The sequence below is a fragment of the Mobula hypostoma genome, chromosome 17 (assembly GCF_963921235.1).
Source record: "Mobula hypostoma chromosome 17, sMobHyp1.1, whole genome shotgun sequence".
NCBI lineage: Eukaryota > Metazoa > Chordata > Chondrichthyes > Myliobatiformes > Myliobatidae > Mobula > Mobula hypostoma.
In genome coordinates, this window is record NC_086113.1 from 47,363,005 (window position 1) to 47,381,415 (window position 18,411).

At 41.5% G+C, this 18,411-nt stretch overlaps 1 protein-coding gene across 2 annotated transcripts in view; it reads right to left on the minus strand.

Annotated features, from left to right (window-relative positions):
- The window catches only part of eepd1 (endonuclease/exonuclease/phosphatase family domain containing 1), a 143,520-nt gene extending 125,457 nt beyond the window's left edge, over window positions 1-18,063 (minus strand). The window contains exon 1 of one of the 2 annotated variants that reach the window (XM_063069856.1): window positions 17,949-18,063. The gene's annotated coding sequence lies outside the window, so the exon portion shown is untranslated. Of the gene's footprint in view, window positions 1-17,580; window positions 17,713-17,948 lie in introns of those variants that run through there. The other variant, XM_063069855.1, reaches the window with a different exon arrangement.
- Between the last annotated feature and the right edge of the window lie 348 nt (window positions 18,064-18,411).

The following is an 18,411-nucleotide window of genomic DNA, read 5'->3' on the forward strand; positions in this document are numbered from 1 at the left end:
GACACCACAAATTTTATTGAGGACAAAGAACAGACAACCTATATAAGAATATTTGGTTAAGATGTTGACAAGGGCAGATTTCAGCTGCAGTGTTCACTCTTCCAGCTACTGACAATTAAAGTCAATATGGTTGATGTTACACTTTAAGGACTTAAAGATGCATGCAATTAATAAATATTATTCTTACATATGATAGTAAAGAGATGCTCAAATGGGGAAATTTGACAAGCTCATGAGGGAAAATAAATCTGTACTGCTATGATCAATAAGATGCACAAGATTACATGAGAGCAAGCATAAACTATATGGGTCCAATAGGCACAATCTGGGTGCTTTAATGACTTACTTTAATCCTGTAATTTCCCAACAGCCCCATTCTCCACAATATAGCAAAATCTCACCACCATTGGTACAGTATCAAGAAAAAGTCTGCAGAATATGGGCAAAAAAAATGTAATGGAACTTCTGTACATCAGAAAAAACTAAAGCTGAAAATAGTTCAAGGTTTTGGCCTTTCACTGTCTGAATAGAACATTACAGGTTGAACACCCCTTTTCCAAAATGCTGGACGCGTTTCAGATTTTGGAATATATGAGATAGATTGGGATCACCATAATTTCCGATTCAGTAAGCAGACTTTGTTCATCACACACATTATTACATATCAGTACATAAAATTATTACATTACCATTAAAACAATGAAAGAATAATGTGTGCAGGGTAACAAATACAGCACAATAGCATCAGGAGAATACCTGACTCAACTGTTGAACAACGATAAACAACGACAGGCTTTCAGTCTCCACCCACGATGCGCGTTTTGATTAAAAGGTTACAGTACACTATATATTTTTTTAAGGTTTTATCGAAGATATAAAAACAATTACTATTGTGGACTTATTCTGGGATTAGATTTTCATCAGTGACGATCTTGGCAAACTCAGTAATTTCTCTGCTTCTTCATGATCAGCAGACGCTTTAAAACATTAATGCTGTGCCTTTTCTTAAATTTCTGCCACCAGCTTGCTGAATCTCTCCCTATATCATGATCAACATAACACTAACTGGCATGTGTTCACTCTAACACTGACCATTTCAATACACGATCAAGATATTTATTTTTTGCTTTAAGCAGTGTTTTTCTGTTCTTCATTAACTTCTATTCAGTATGTATGTGAGGTCACCTCTCAGACCGGTCTGTGGCATGCAGAGAGCTGCGTGTCCCCGGGAACCTTCCCAGTACCTTGTGGAATGGGCAGCATCTATAGGAAGAGGCGCAGTCGACGTTTCAGGCCGAGACCAGGTCCTGACGAAGGGTCTCGGCCTGAAACGTCGACTGCGCCTCTTCCTATAGATGCTGCCTGGCCTGCTGCGTTCACCAGCAACTTTGATGTATGTTGCTTGAATTTCCAGCATCTGCAGAATTCCTGTTGTTTACCTTGTGGAATGTTCCATTTGTGACATCATGTCAGCACTCAAAATTTGGATTTTGGGGGTTTTTAGATCTTGGAATTTTGGATAAGGGGTACTCAGCCTGTATATCAATTTCCCTGGCACAATTTTCTTGCCACTTATGAGGAGTTCCAAACAAAGTTGATCTCAATTCCAAGTTGTATGATTTGCAAGTTGCCATCACACATTTTCTACAAACAAATCCATATCACTGTTGTAATGTAACACTAGCACCTTATACCTCCACACTTTCACCAATACATGCTGATAGACTGCCTTAGATACAAATTCTCCAAAGACCAAGGTTACAACAAAGAAACACATTCAGTGACCACTTTACTACATACCTCCTGTACCTAGTAATGTGGCCAAAGAATGCAGGTTCATGATCTGCTGCTCCTGTAACCTATCCACTTCAATGTTCAACTTGTTGTGCATTCAGAGATGATCTTCTACACACTTCACCTGCGGTTATTTGAGTTACTGCCACCTTCCTGTCAGCTTGAACCAGTCCGGCCATTCTCCTCTGACCTTCCCCATTAACAAATCATTTTCACCCACAGAACTACCACACATTGAATCAATTTTTTTTGTTGTGGTTTTTTTTTTTGCACAATTCTCTGTAAACTCTCGAGTCTGCTGGGCGTGAAAATCCCAGGAGATCGGCAGCTTCTGAGATACTCAAACCACCCATCTGGCACCACCAAAAATCATTCCATGGTCAAAGTTACATTCTTCCCCATTGTGATGTTTGATCTGAGCAACAGCTGAACTTCTTGACCAGATCTGCATGCTTTTATGCATTGAATTGCTGCCACATGACTGGCTGATTAGATATCTGCATTAATGAGCAGGTGTACATAAAGTGGCCACTGAGTGGATAAATACTATAATACTCCAGCGGTGCTTAACACAAGAGTTCGCCTTAACCCATCCTGCCTGCCATCAACCCCATCTGTCATTTTTGCTCCATCCTTCAGCCAACTAATATAGTCTTTAATACTGCATTGGTTCACTTTCAAACACTAATCTGCACGAAGCGTTTCACAATCTCACCATATTGTGTAAAAGATGCTCCTCTTACATTACATATACCCTCAAACCACACACCGCAAATGTTATATCTGTCAAAATATAGTTATTTTCCCAATAAGCTTAACTTTTGTGGTGCCATACATGTGTAAACATCAATAATCATAGTTGCAGCACTTCTTGCCCGGAAGTTACCATCTCATGATTGTTCTGACAAGCTGAAAGGATTTACCATAGAAGTTGACTAACTGGGCAGCGTAGTGGTTAGCACATCACCCAGGTTCAAATCCCGAGCCGTCTGTAAGGAGTTTGTACATTCTCCCCACGACTGTGTGTGTTTCCTCTGGGTGCTCCGGTTTCCCATCTCAATCTAAAGACATACTGGTTGGTAGGTTAATTCGTTATTGCAAATTGTCCCATGATTGGGCTAGGATTAAATGGGGGGGTGGGAGGGGGATTGCTGGCAGCACTCCTTGAAGGGCCTTCTCTGCGTTGTACGTCAATAAGTGAATAAGTTTAACTTTTGTTAAGGATTTAGTGTTGCACTTTCCGCTTATTCCAGAACAAAAGGCATTTTGATCCAACATCTATAACTGCTCATGGTAAAGCAATTCTACCAATCCTATACCCTACTTGTTTCCAAGCCATGCAAATGACTTTTCCTCAAACGTCCACCCAATTCTCTCTTGAAAGCTTTAATTGATTCTGTTTCCACTATCACTACAGAAAGCAAAGTGAAGCTCGTGATTATACTCCACATACAGTACTGGGAAGAGTCTTAGGCACATATACAGTATGTAGCGGGGACACCCAAGACTTTTGCCCAGTACCGTATTGTCAATGTGGAGCAGAGAGTGAGATGTAAATCCGGCGGGAGCAAAAGATTATGGGAATGGCAAGGGCAGAGTGCTGTGGGGGAGGTGCAAGACAGGTAACAGAGAAGGGGGAGGGAGAGGGGTGGCATGTGTGCAGACATACTCAACCCTGAGACACCAGGCAAGGTCGTTTGATTCAAACAATTGGTTTATTGATCATTACAGAATGTCTCTCCAATGCCTCCCGCTCCCTTGCCCTCTCCCTTCCCCTTTTCCCTACCATGATTCCCCTCTCCCTCTCCCCTTCCCACCCACAGCCCACAATAGAGACTTGTATCAGAATCTGGTTTATCACTCATATGTCATGAAATTAGTTTTCTTTTTGCACAACAGTGCAATATACAAAATTACTACAGTACTATGCAAAAGTCTTAGGCACCCTGACTATTTATAACTGTGCCCAAGACTTTTGCACAGTACTGTATATTACCCCAAATCTTTAAAACTGCATCAAGTTGTTTTTGAGTTATTGGCTAATGAGAAAAGTTTCCCACCACCCTCCCCATCTCAAGACATCATGATCATGTGCAGCTCTACGAAATCTCCTCTTAACCTCCTTTGCCTTGACAACAATTTCGCATTTAACAATAAAACTGTAACCCCACACCCTTGGATCTATTCAGTAACATGCTAGGATATTCATATCTTTCTCAAAGCAAGTAACAAGAATTGGATGCAATACAACTGTGACCAAACTAGATTTCAAACTGACTCAACGTAGCTTCCTTTCGTGATCAAAGGAACCTCTATTACTGTTTAGAACTGCTTACCAACTTACTATTTTGATTCAACTAACTATTTTTCCCCTTTACGTGCTTTGCTTCGCCTTACCAAACTGAAAAGAGCATTTTAGATTACAGAGGCATCTCCTCAGACTGAGCTTAAAAAATTATTTCAGTCCTGGCACACACATTTGGTGCCACCAGCCAAGTGTTAGCGGAAAGCAGGCACAAAGGAGAAGAATTTCAGTTAATATCTGACTGCTTAAAAATCAGAACTTTATTGCACATAAAGAAATCATTAATCCTTTCATTGTTTGGCACTGAGCTACATCTCAATAGTAGAACCATCAAGTTATGTAGACAGAGACCGAGCCTTCCTAGACAAAGATTACATTGCAAAATAACAAACAGTAGAACAGTTCCAATAGATTACAAGGAGGCAAAATTTAATCACACTATTTAAGGAAAGCAGGAGAGAGAAAGAAAACAAGGAATTGCAGTTAGCCTGGCATTTGGAGGAAGAAAATGGCTTAAACTTATTAATAAGACATGGTACAAGCAAGAGAAAATCTGCAGATGCTGGAAATCTGAGCAACACACAAAATGCTGGAGGAACTCAGCAGGCCAGGCAGCATCTATAGAAAAAAAAAGTACAGTTGACGTTTCAGCCTGAAATGTTGACTGTACGTTTTCCATAGATGCTGCCTGGCCTGCTGAATACCTCCAGCATTTTTTGTCTGTTAAAAAGACATTGTAATAGAACATGTGGGGGAAAAAAAAGTAATAGGATGGAGAAAAAGTTAACACGGACAAACAAAAGGATGTTGTAACATGCAGATTAAATAAGGGTGAACCAGTTGATGTGGCGTATTCAGACGATCAGCAGGATTTTGATAGTATGACACAGCGGAGGTTATTAGGCAAAATTATAAGACATCAATTTGGGATGATGAAGTAGTGTTGACTCATTAACATAAATATAAACAAACACTTCATTTTTGGGTTGGGAGGGTTGGTTGGTTGCTACAAGGGTGATGCTAGACCCCAGCTATTCATAATCAATATCAATGATGGCATGTATAAATTTTAAAATGTTGATATTCAGATGTTCTTATACATGCACTGTTAGAAATTAATATGCAGATAACCAAACAAGTAGGAATGAAAACAATATTTTGGCCTTTAATGCAAGTGTATCTTTTTGTATAGAGGAGAGGTACATTACACAGGTCTAGTAAGATATCTTATGTTGCAAATAAACTTTATTTCACTGTATTGACAATGAATCAGAGCCAGTCAAATCCTTACCAGCGTAGGCAAGGCGTGGTAGTTTTGGAAAAGCCAGATTTCAATTGATGATTTCAGTTGGTCTTATCAGGACATGATTTTTTTTTGGGGGGGGGGGGGACTTAACTTTGCAAAGTAAACAAAATGCATCATGAGAATTTTAAGCCAAATAGAGGATTAGTCAGAGAACAGATCTCACAATGGGATGTTCACCTTTACCCTCACTACTGAAAAACAGCTCAAGAAAATATTAACATACTGTTTGGTGCATGAAGATACAAGAATCTAATCTTGACAGTGTGTTTCTCAAGATTAGTAAATTGAAGACACAAGTTGGGCAAAATTATTTTACAAATTTTAAAACATTTACCCAATCTTTATAAAAGAGCATAAACAGGGAAACCATCATGACAAATAAAATGGGAAAATGCAAGAAAAGCATGGGTTTTGAACTGCATTTCATAATCTAGTCTGGCACTTCAGTCCAAATTTGCGAGCTTGCTAACTAATTTCTGTGACTTTAACCCTGAAAGAGGCTTCTTCAAGTTAAGGTAAAAGGAATGCATACTGTTTTCTGTCAATATGTTGAATTGATGAGATTTATTTCATCAGGCAACCAATACAAGATGCTGCATCGTATAGAGCACTTGTTAACATAGAAACCATAGAAACTACAGCACAGAAACAGGCCTTTTGGTCCTTCTTGGCTGTGCCAAACCATTTTCTGCCTAGTCCCACTGACCTGCACACGGACCATATCCCTCCATACACCTCCCATCCATGTATCTGTCCAATTTATTCTTAAATGTTAAAAAAGAACCCGCATTTACCACCTTGTCTGGCAGCTCATTCCATACTCCCACCACTCTCTGTGTGAAGAAGCCCCCTCAATGTTCCCTTTAAACTTTTCCCCCCTCACCCTTACCCCATGTCCTCTGGTTTTTTTTTCCCCCTTGCCTCAGTGGAAAAAGCCTGCTTGCATTCACTCTATCTATACCCATCATAATTTTATATACCTCTATCAAATCTCCCCTCATTCTTCTACGCTCCAGGGAAGAAAGTCTGAACCTATTCAACCTTTCTCTGTAACTGAGTTTCTCAAGTCCCGGCAACATCCTTGTAAACCTTCTCTGCACTCTTTCAACCTTATTTATATCCTTCCTGTAATTTGGTGACCAAAACTGAACACAATACTCCAGATTCAGCCTCACCAATGCTTTATACAACCTCATCAGAACATTCCAGCTCTTATACTCAATACTTCGATTAATAAAGGCCAATGTACCAAAAGCTCTCTTTACGACCCTATCTACCTGTAACGACACTTTTAGGGAATTTTGTATCTGTATTCCCAGATCCCTCTGTTCCACTGCACTCCTCAGTGCCTTACCATTAACCCTGTATGTTCTACCTTGGTTTGTCCTTCCAACGTGCAATACCTCACACTTATCAGTATTAAACTCCATCTGCCATTTTTCAGCCCATTTTTCCAGATGGTCCAAGTCCCTCTGCAGGCTCTGAAAACCTTCCTCACTGTCTACTACACCTCCAATCTTTCTATCATCAGCAAACTTGCTGATCCAATTTACCACATTATCATCCAGATCATTGATATAGATGACAAATAACAATGGACCCAGCACTGATCCCTGTGGCACACCACTAGTCACAGGCCTCCACTCAGAGAAGCAATTCTCTACCACCACTCTTTGGCTTCTTCCATCGAGCCAATGTCCAGTCCAATTTACCACCTCTCCATGTATACCTAGTGACTGAATTTTCCTAACTAACCTCCCATGCGGGACTTTGTCAAAGGCCTTACTGAAGTCCATGCAGACAACATCCACTGCCTTCCCTTCATCCACTTTCCTGGTAACCTCCTCGAAAAACTCCAACAGATTGGTCAAACATGACCTACCACGCACAAAGCCATGTTGACTCTCCCCAATAAGCCCCTGTCTATCCAAATGCTTGTAGATTCTGTCTCTTAGTACTCCCTCCAATAACTTACCTACTACTGACGTTAAACTCACCGGCCTATAATTTCCCGGATTACTTTTCGATCCTTTTTTAAACAACAGAACAACATGAGCCACTCTCCAATCCTCCGGCATTTTACTCGTAGACAGCGGCATTTTAAATATTTCTGCTAGGGCCCCCGCAATTTCAACACTAGTCTCCTTCAAGGTCCGAGGGAACACTCTGTCAGGTCCCGGGGATTTATCCACTTTAATTTTCCTCAAGACAGCAAGCACCTCCTCCTTTTCAATCTGTACAGTTTCCATGGTCTCACTACTTGATTCCCTCAATTCCATGGATTTCATGCCAGCAATGCCAACACTGAGGACGCATTCACATATCACCATCAGCATTATAGATTCAGAGTCTTTTATCATATATACATCAAACATACAGTGAAATGTGTTGTTTGCATTAGCAACCAACTCAACCCAAGAATGAACTGGGGTAGCCCCCAAGTATCACTACATATTCTGGTGCCAACACAGCAAGTGCACAATATTCAACACAAGCAACAATAACATCAGTGCAAAAGCATCAAAACACCAACAGCCCCCTTACTCATACACAAACTCCACTGTGGTTTCAGCCTCATTGCACTGTTGGGCCCATTGTAGTTATGTAATGGGTGGAAACATATGCGTAACTCACAAGCTTTGACATTGAGTTGGGGTTCACATTAAGAGGCTATGTTTGATGTGATGACGTATTGATGTGAATGTTGCTACCGAACTTGAAGTTCTGCGTTTGGTTGACAATAAAGCTAGTTGCTACGGTTTTCCTTAAACTTAAAATGCCTTTGGTGTTTTATTTATGAAAACCTAGTATCAAAGAGAGATCTATCTGACTATGACTGGAACTACCAACATTTGGTGATTTTTTTTGACAGGAACATTGCACCTTCTACTTCAGTCCCAAATGGGCCAATTTAGTTGCTGTTCTGCTCATAGCAAGATCATATGCACACACAAAAGGCAGAGATAACTAAAGGATACATGTTGACCACTGAACGATAAGACATTTGCTACTCTCCTGAAAAGAGCACCACGCCTTTTTTCACCTTCACTTCAAACAGCTTCTCTTAATTGGAATATTGCTCAAATCTAGTTAGCATAATCTCAACTTTTCACTGAGGGACCAGCCAACAAAGTGCAGTTCAGATCCACGCTGACACTGCCTGTTCTGATGAGTATTCCCCACATTACTGCTGAGACAGAAACCAGCTTTCTCTGTTACCTGTCTGGTCAAGTCTCCCCCTTTCCCTTTCCCGTCCACAAAACCATGTATTCAGAATGGTAATTCTTAATTTGACCAAAGGAGTTGAGTTGTGTCATAGAGCCCAAGTTCCATTGTGAAGTTAATAATGCGCTTCCTGGAGTGCTTGATTCAACATGGTTTCGACGATGTACACCTCAGATTGAACAGACTATACAAGTTAAAAACAACAAAACTCATTAAAATTATATGGATATCTGTACCTTTCCCTCAGTATGCTTTTGCACATTATATTATAAGAGAGAAGAACGCTCATGAAACAGTGGCTTGAGTTTTCTGAAGTGATGCCCATCCCTAATGCTACAGTACATATTATAAGGGTAATCAATCTAATGACTTTGCTCTTTCCATTTTACCTATTAGAATAGAAAGCAACATACATCAAAGTTGCTGGTGAACGCAGCAGGCCAGGCAGCATCTATAGGAAGAGGCGCAGTCGACGTTTCAGGCCGAGACCCTTCGTCAGGACTAACTGAAGGAAGAGTGAGTAAGGGATTTGAAAGCTGGAGGGGGAGGGGGAGATGCAAAATGATAGGAGAAGACAGGAGGGGGAGGGATAGAGCCGAGAGCTGGACAGGTGATAGGCAGAAGGGGATACGAGAGGATCATGGGACAGGAGGTCCGGGAAGAAAGACGGGGGGGGGGTGACCCAGAGGATGGGCAAGAGGTATATTCAGAGGGACAGAGGGAGAAAAAGGAGAGTGAGAGAAAGAATGTGTGCATAAAAAAAAAAGAGTAACAGATGGGGTACGAGGGGGAGGTGGGGCCTAGCGGAAGTTAGAGAAGTCAATGTTCATTCCATCAGGTTGGAGGCTACCCATACGGAATATAAGGTGTTGTTCCTCCAACCTGAGTGTGGCTTCATCTTTACAGTAGAGGAGGCCGTGGATAGACATGTCAGAATGGGAATGGGATGTGGAATTAAAATGTGTGGCCACTGGGAGATCCTGCTTTCTCTGGCGGACAGAGCGTAGATGTTCAGCAAAGCGGTCTCCCAGTCTGCGTCGAGTCTCACCAATATATAAAAGGCCACATCGGGAGCACCGGACGCAGTATATCACCCCAGTCGACTCACAGGTGAAGTGATGCCTCACCTGGAAGGACTGTTTGGGGCCCTGAATGGTGGTAAGGGAGCTGATAGGGCAAATTTGCAGTCAGCGGGATGAATTGCAGTGTAAAATGGGGACAAAATTGAAAAGGGCGATGAGTACAGGGCTGAAGGTGTTATATTTGAAAGCATACAGAAAAAGGTTGATGATCTTACAGTGTAGTTAGAGATTGGCAGGTATAACATTTGGACATCAAGTTGTGGCTGAAAGAGATATAGCTGGGAACTTAACATCCAAGGATATACGTTGTATCGAAAGGACAGGCAGGTAGGCAGTGGGGCTCTGTTGGTAAAAAATGAAATCAAATCCTTAGAAAAAGGCAACACAGGATCAGAAGGTGTTGAATCTTTGTGAACAGAGTTAAGAAGCTGCAAGGGTAAAAAGACCCCGGTGGAGTTATACACAGGCCTGAAGACAGTAGCCAGGATGTGGGCTACAAAAGATAGAAAAGGCATGTCCAAAGGACAACAGTAAAAAGGGGATTTCAATATGCAGGTTGATTGGGAAAAAAAAATCAGGTTGGTGCCAGATCCCAAGAGAGAATTTGTAATGTGCCTACAAGATGGCTTTTTAAAGCAGCTTGTGGTTCAGCACACTAGGGGATCAGCTATTCTGGATTGGGTGCAGTGCACTGAACCAGAATTGATTAGACAGCTTAAGGTAAAGGAACCCTTGGGAGGTAGTGATCATAAAATGAAAAAAATTCACCAAGCAATCTGAGTGGTAGAACCTAAAGTCAGAAGTATCAGTATTACAGTGGAGTAAAAGAAATTACAGAGACATGGGAAAGGAGCTAGCCAAAGTTGCTTGAAAGGGGACACTGGCAGGGATGATGGCAAAGCACCAAAGGCTGGAGTTTCTAGGAGCAATTCAGAAGGGTAGATTGGCAGCATGGGTACATCATAAATTATTCTAAAGGCAGGATCACACAACTGGCGCTGACAAGCAAAGTCAAACCAACAAAAAAGCAAAAGAGAGAAAATATAATGGAGCAAAAATTAGTGGGAAGTTAGAGGATTGGGAAGCTTTTAAAAACAAACAAATGTAAAAAGCCATAAAAGGAGGGAAAAGACGAAATATGAAGGCAAGTTAGCCAACAATATCAAAGAGGATACCAAAAGTTTTTTCAGATATATAAAGAGTAAAAGAGGAGAGAGCAGATATTGGACTGCTGGAAGAATATGCTGGAGAGGTAGTAATAAGGGACAAGGAAATTGCAGACAAACTGAAGTATTTTGCATCAGTCTTCACAGTGGACAACATTAGCAGTATGCCAGAAGTACAAGAGTGTCACGGGGCAGACGTGAGTGTGGTTGTTATTCCCAGGAGAAGGTACTTGGGAAACTGAAAGGTCTGAAGGTACACAAGTCACTTGAACCAGATGGACTACCCCAAGGGTTCTGAAAGAGGTACCTGAAGAAATTGTGGAAGCATTAGTAATGATCTTTCAAGAATCACTTGATTCTAGAATTCTGGAGGACAGGAAAATGCAAATGTCACTCAACTCTTCAAGAAGGGAGGGAAGCAGAAGAAAGGAAATTATTAGCCTAACCTCAATGGTTGGAAAGATGTTGGAGTCGATTGTTAAGGATGAGGTTTCAGGGTATTTGGAGGCACATGATAAAATAGGTCGTAGTCAGCATGGTTTCTTTAAGGGAAAATCTTGCCTGAAAAATCTGTTTGAATCCTTTGAGGAAATAACAAGCAGGATAGATATAGGAGAATCAGTGGATATTGTGTATTCGGATTTTCAGAAGGCCTTTGACAAGGTACGGCACATGAGGCTGCTTAACAAGATAAGAGCCCATGGTATTACTGGAAAGATACTAGCATGGTTAAAGCATTGGCTGATTGGCAGGGGACAAAGGGTGCCTTTTCTGATTGGTTGCCAGTGACTAGTGGTGTTCTCCAGGAGTCAGTATTGGGACCGCTTGTTTTTACATTGTAAATCAACAATTTAATGATGGAACTGATGGCTTTGCAGCCAAGATTGCATATGAAGATAGGTGGAGGGCAGGAAGTTTTGGGGAAGCAGAGAAACTGCAGAATGACTTGGTCAGATTAGGAAAACAGGCAAAGAAGTGGCAAATGGAATACAGTGTCAGGAAGTGTATGGTCAAGCACTTTGGTAGAAGGAATAAAAGCATAGATTATTTTCTAAAGAGAGTGAAAATTGAAACCTCAGTGGTGCACAGGGAGTCCCTAAAGGGTAATTTACAGGTTGAGTTGGTGGTGAGGAAAGCAAGTGCAATGTTAGCATTAATTTGAAGAGAACTGGAATATAAAAGCAAGGATATAATGCTGAGGCTTTAAGGCATTGGGGAGGCATCACTTGGAATACTGTGAGCAATTTGGAGCCCCTTATTTAAGAAAGGCTGTGCTGGCATTGGAGAGGATTCAGAGGAGGTTCATGAGAATGGTACTGAGAATGAAAGTCTTATCATAAGAGCAGCAATTGATGGCTCTGGGCATTTACTCACTGGAATTTAGAAGAATGAGGAGGGATCTCATTGAAACGTTTTGAATGCAGAAAGGCCTAGATAGAGTGTATGTTTCCTATGGTGGGGGAACCAAAGGTCACTGCCTCAGAATAGAGGGACGTCCATTTAGAATGGAGAAGAGGAGGAATTTCTCTAACCAGAGGCTGGTGAATCTGTGGAATTCACTGCCACAGGTGGCTGTGGTGGCCGGGTCACTGTGTACATTTAAGGTGGAGGGTGACAGATTCTTAATTAGTCAGGGCATGAGGGCTATGGGAAGAAGGCAGGAGAATGGTTTTGAGAGCGAAATGGAGCAGCCATGATGAAATGGCGGAGCAGACTCAATGGGCCAAATGGCCTAATTCTGCTCCTATGTCTTAAATAATCCCATTATCTGCATTAATGACTGTGTCGCTTCCAGCTGCTACCATCCAGGAAACGGTACCGCGGCGTAACAGTCAGGACCAACAGGCTCCGGGACAGTTTCTTCCACCAGGCCATCTGACTGCTTAATTCATGCTGATGCAACTGTATTTCTATGTTATATTGACTATCTTGTTGTACATATTATAAATTATTATAATTGCACATTTAGACAGATGCAACGTAAAGACTTTTACTCCTCATGTATATGAAGGATGCAAGTTATAAAGTCAATTCAATTCAATTCAACAACAATTAAACCTGATTTCAAAAGCTTTTGGACTGAAACACCAGCACAGAACTTCTCAGATTTTTTAAAATGGTGCTGTGATATAATATTGTCATTGAGAATTTCTAAAAAAGGACTAATGACTATGAAGTGCCCTACCTACAATCCAGAGGAATAATCCCAGATTTGAGCAATATTTTACAGAAGGAACTGCTCTTTGTTGTTTTCTGTGTCCCAGAGGGGTCAAAGCCATGAAAGTGGCATTCCAATCAGGACATCAAAAGCAGCACAGGAAAATATGTAGTGCATAAACAATAGCACATCTCAACTGCTTCAGAAAATAAATCTCAAGGTAATAGATACATACTTCAATAATAAATCTATTTTTCACTTTGAATTTTCTTTTAATAGCATGGATGTGTCATCAGAAAGATGTACTGCATATATACAGGGGAGTCTGTAACATTGTCTCAGCTTTCATAAAACACATCTATTTCAACAATTCAATGGAGTGAAAATCAGCATGTATGAATAGTCTATCGCCATGCTGCACGCCATTGTAAGGGAGAATTTTTTTAACTTGCCACTCAGCCATTTAAGAGAGATTTCTCAACAAAGGAAAATGTCAAAAATCTTGAGTGAGGTATTTTGCATTGTGTCCCAAATGAGATTTATCTCCTCATCTTTTAACTTCAAATACTTTATCATCACGAACTGCAACAGGTATGATTTAACAAGGGACAATGAAGCTTCTATAATTCATTGTGAAGGATGGAAACCACAGGACATATTCTGACTATATTATTTTTAAAAAGCAATCAACTGGAAAAGATAATTTAAAGAGCCCCTGCATGCAAATTACTACCTTCAGGTGAAACACCTCGCCTTCAAACATTTTCTTTCCATATTTCCAAATTCCGTGGCTCATGCAGAACTATTTTAAAAAGTGCTAGCAAGGGCCTCAATCCTATCTTTCAGCGGCAAGTTTAAAATTTCTTATTTATGACTGCATGCAGTGTGACGACTGACCATTCACACATGCTGATTTTCAGTGTTTTGAATTGCTGATCTTTATTACCTGATTGTCTGAGCTAGGACATCAAAAGCAAGTCTTTCATATCCACTCAGTGATGCAACCATATCTTTTGACATTGACATCAGGCAAATTCAATTTCCAAATTACCACTGAAATTATTAGAGGATTGACCATTGATTCTTTCTTCCTCATTACTTGCATATAACTCTAAATAACATTATCCACCAACACTGGGTCATCTTCAAGATATACACTGTAGTCACCCACTCCACCATTCTCCAATCCATCATTACCTGTTTAGGTCTCATTGCCTTTTCTGTATTTAGAGGTGCTGATCCCATTTCTCCAATCTGAGCAAGTTGTGCTTTTGTTACTCATGTAGCTGGAGTAACTATGCACAGGTTATGGAACCAACCAGACAGGCTCTGATCACCAGTACACAACAACCTGATCGTGCTCAACTGTAGCCAAACACTCCAAATTTCATGCAAAATGAGTACCTATCCACTTAGATTTACATGAGGCACACCGCCTTGAACCAAATGCTGGTGGCTACAGGACCATAAAAGGTAGCGATGGAAACAATTATTTAAAATTCTGAAGTGTAGTTCTCCAACCTACACTTCCTTCAAACAAGGTTTCCCACCAGGAGGTTAGTGCATCACCCACCACTGACGTTCAAAGACATTATTATCACCAGTTCCCTCACAATCGACACCCTGGGGTCAGTGCCGGATTAACCTAGTAGCAAAAGTAGCATGTGCTACAGGCCCCGCATTTTCGAGGGCCCCGCACTAAATGCTTGCAAGCTGCAGTCTGGTGAAATCGACATCTCACTGTATTCTCACGACGATCTGGCAACGCTGTTGTTTTCATGTCGGGGGAGCTGCATGCTGCATGGTATGTGTGTGCAGGCGTGTGTTGGCTCCTTGCTGTGTCGTGGTGACCTTTGTGCCATCTCCCACGCTCCCAAGCCGCTGCACCACTGGAGGGTGACCCCCACGGTGAGCCTGCGACAAGGGATGTGCAACTTAACAGTTTTATGTGACCCAGTTCATGATTCCTCATTTTTTTCCCCTGATTTTAGGTAGTCCGAGCCAGCTCAGGAACATATAAAATCAGATTACACTGAGTTTCAACCTGTATTTCCCAGTTGAAATGAGTTTCAATAAGCAACTAAATAGATAATTTTCAGAACACTATTTCTACTTGGCTGTTGAGTGCATGTGATCCACAGATGCTCGTAGCCACAACCGTCACATAAATGTGTTATTGTTCACTAGTCTTTGTTGATACAGCTACTTAGCTGAAATGTGCTGCTAAATGTTGTCATGAAGCATTAACTTTCTTTCAATTTGTAGAAAGCCTGTACACATTTTTTTTCTCCTTCTGCTTATCAGTGGGATCTCCTTTCTGCTGCATTATCTGATGGTGGTGCTCATTCGCCCATTGTGAAAGGAATGTCAGATACCAGGTGGTCAGCTCGTGCAGATGCAACAAAAGCACTTTTACACAACTTTTCTGCAATAAAGCAAGTCTTGGATGACATTTCAGATAACAATGATCAGAAGGCAGAGTGTCAACAACAGACTCGTGGACTACTTTCAACCATGATGAAGTTGGAAACAGGAAGAATGGTCATATTGTGGGATCAAGTATTACAGTGTTTTCAAATGACTAGTGCACTTTGCAGTCTTCTGGCCAAGACTTGAACACAGCTTGTGTACTCTATGAATCCTTGCATGGATATATTCAAGCTATGCAGTCTATTTTTTCAGACATTGAGCAAAAAGCCACGGATCTGACTAACTGTGAAGATCATCAACAGCAAACTCAAAGAAAACACCAGCAAGATCACGCGTATGATGATTTCAGTGGTTCCAGCACTCTTGATCCACTTGTTGAACCTCAAACGCCTTCTCAGAAGTTTAAAAGCCGAACATTTCTTGCCATTGTTGACAGCTTGTTTTCTGCCCTGTCAAAAAGGTAGAAAGCTTATCTGAAGGGGAATGGTGTTTTTGAATTCGTTCATCAGTTACAGTCACTTACACCTGAAGAGATCGTAAAGCGGCTATCAAATCTTATTAAATCATATCCGGAAGATCTGGAAGAAAGTCTTGATGAAGAATTTGTGCAGTTTACTGAACTGTTTAAAACTGATCTTGCTTCTCATATTGGCACCAAACAAGACCTTATAGAGTTACAGTTGTACCATTTGATAACTGACAATTCTTTGGAGTTATGTTTTCCAAATGTAGAAAATCTCTTGCGCATCTATTTGCTACACATAGTTAACAACTGCAGTGGAGAACACTCATTTTCAAAACTGAAAAGGATTAAAAATGAACTAAGGAGCATCATGGGTCCAAACAGATTGAACAATCTCACTCTAATGAGCATTGAGCATGAGCTTCTCCGTGAAGTAGACAATCCCAGTATCAACAACAAATTTGCTCATGCTGAATCTAGAAAATGTAACTTTTAAATTGTAGCTTTGTTACTTTTGACATTTGAAATTGATACCTACACGCAAGTAAACTGAAGTGTCAGACATTTGTCGTATTATTTGGCTGTATAGCAAATGAAAAAATTGAATTACTTTACTATGCAAATAAATAATGTTTTAATACTTATGTGCATTTTTTAAATTTAGGGCCCCTTTATAACATATACTCCAGGCCCCACACTGGCTTAATCTGGCCCTGCCTGAGGTCACCACTGTTCAGAACCATGCTCAGCCAGTCTCTCTCACATTATCAAAACAGTTTATTTTCTTACTGCAACAGAGAAGGCCATTAAGTCTGTACTAGGCCCTAGAGCAATCCCACCAGCATCATTCCTTCTTTTCCCATCACCCTCTAGCTTATTCCTTCTCCAATGTCTAAGTTCCATAAGATTCCTTTGACTATTACCTAAACACTGGGGTACATTACAGTAACCCCTTAACTATTCAGCAAGTCTCTGGAGTGAGAAGAAATTCACCAGGTCACAGGGAGGATGCAGACTTCACACAGACTGCACTCAAGGTTAGGAAACAATGAAAGGTCTCCACCCAAGATGTGGACCGTCCATTTGCTCAGAAGCTGGGTATCCACCTTCTCATACTCCAAAGCCTTTCACTGAAAAACAACGAACTGTACAGTGCTCTTCAATCCAACACATCTGTGTTGACCATGACATCAAATTAAACTAATGTCATCTGCTTGCACATCATCTACAAGCCACCGATCAGGAGTGTGATGCGATACGTTGTGAAACCTCTCACCAACCATATCAAAACAAGCCGTTTGCATGGAAAGCCAACCTAACTAAATATTTGGCCCCTTCAAGATGCACTGCAGTTACTCACCAAGGCCGTTTCCCTCTCAAAGAAACAAAGCTTCCAATAAATAAGGGATAACAAGCTTCCAAAAAAAATCAACTAACAAGATTATTTAAAATGGCCCAATGTGCTGCATAATGATATGCAAAATATCAGTTTTCGCTCTCCAGGATATGCGAAGATTAGTCATTTTAAAGCAGCCGCTCAACCACAGGGTGTTCCAAGGGATTTCCTCTCTGCAGGATTGTGAGACAACAAACTTAAGGCAAAACAGTAATCCGCAATGCCCAGTGTTAATATTGCAGAAACTCGTTCTACCTTTACCCCATCACCGGGGAGGTTTCCAGATCCGCATCTACACGGCAGATCAACATCAATACATCATCCTCGTGAACATCGAATTTAGATGATGCCGACGTGCGAGGCTCTGGAAGTATTCAAACCGGTAAAAAGAGTTCCGAACTCGTCTTCACCCTGGGCAAATCCGCCAGGGGAACCCGAACCCATCCACTTAAAGTGCGTTCGGCGCCTTAGTCTGTTTTTTTTTCCTCCCACGGTGTAACTGGTATCGGAAGGAACCGTCTGTTAAGCAATTTCTCAGAAGTAAATCAGATGCAATTGTGCAACTGCATAGAGCAGATGCTGAAGTCTGACGACAAAGTGCGAACTTTAAAGTATACACTAACCTGCACCATTTGAAGTAGGGCCGTTGTATTGGGTGCAGATACAGTCGGCACTATATAGTACTTGGGAGACACGGTCTCGCTGATCGACACGTAAACCCCATGCGTTTAACTACCTGCACGGCTCCGGCCACCTCCGCGGTGATTGACAGCTGTTCCCCGTGCGGCTCCACTGGCCAATCACCGGCCGCGACCTCCCGCCGGCCCTCCAATCACGTCCACCGCCTGTTACAAACATTCCGCGCTCGTGCCGCTGGCGAGTGCCGGATTCCGGCTCCGGCTCTGTCTCGCACATGACCGAGGTAGCGAGCGGTCAAGCTGAGCTTCAGAGCATCGCCCTGTGTGCAATAGCTTCATTCATTCTACATTAACTGTTGAAAATGTCTGCTCAGCCACGCAGATAAACTTGATGTTAGTGGAGCATATTCTAAGCGTGACAAACTGTAACTACATTAGCAGAGTGGGC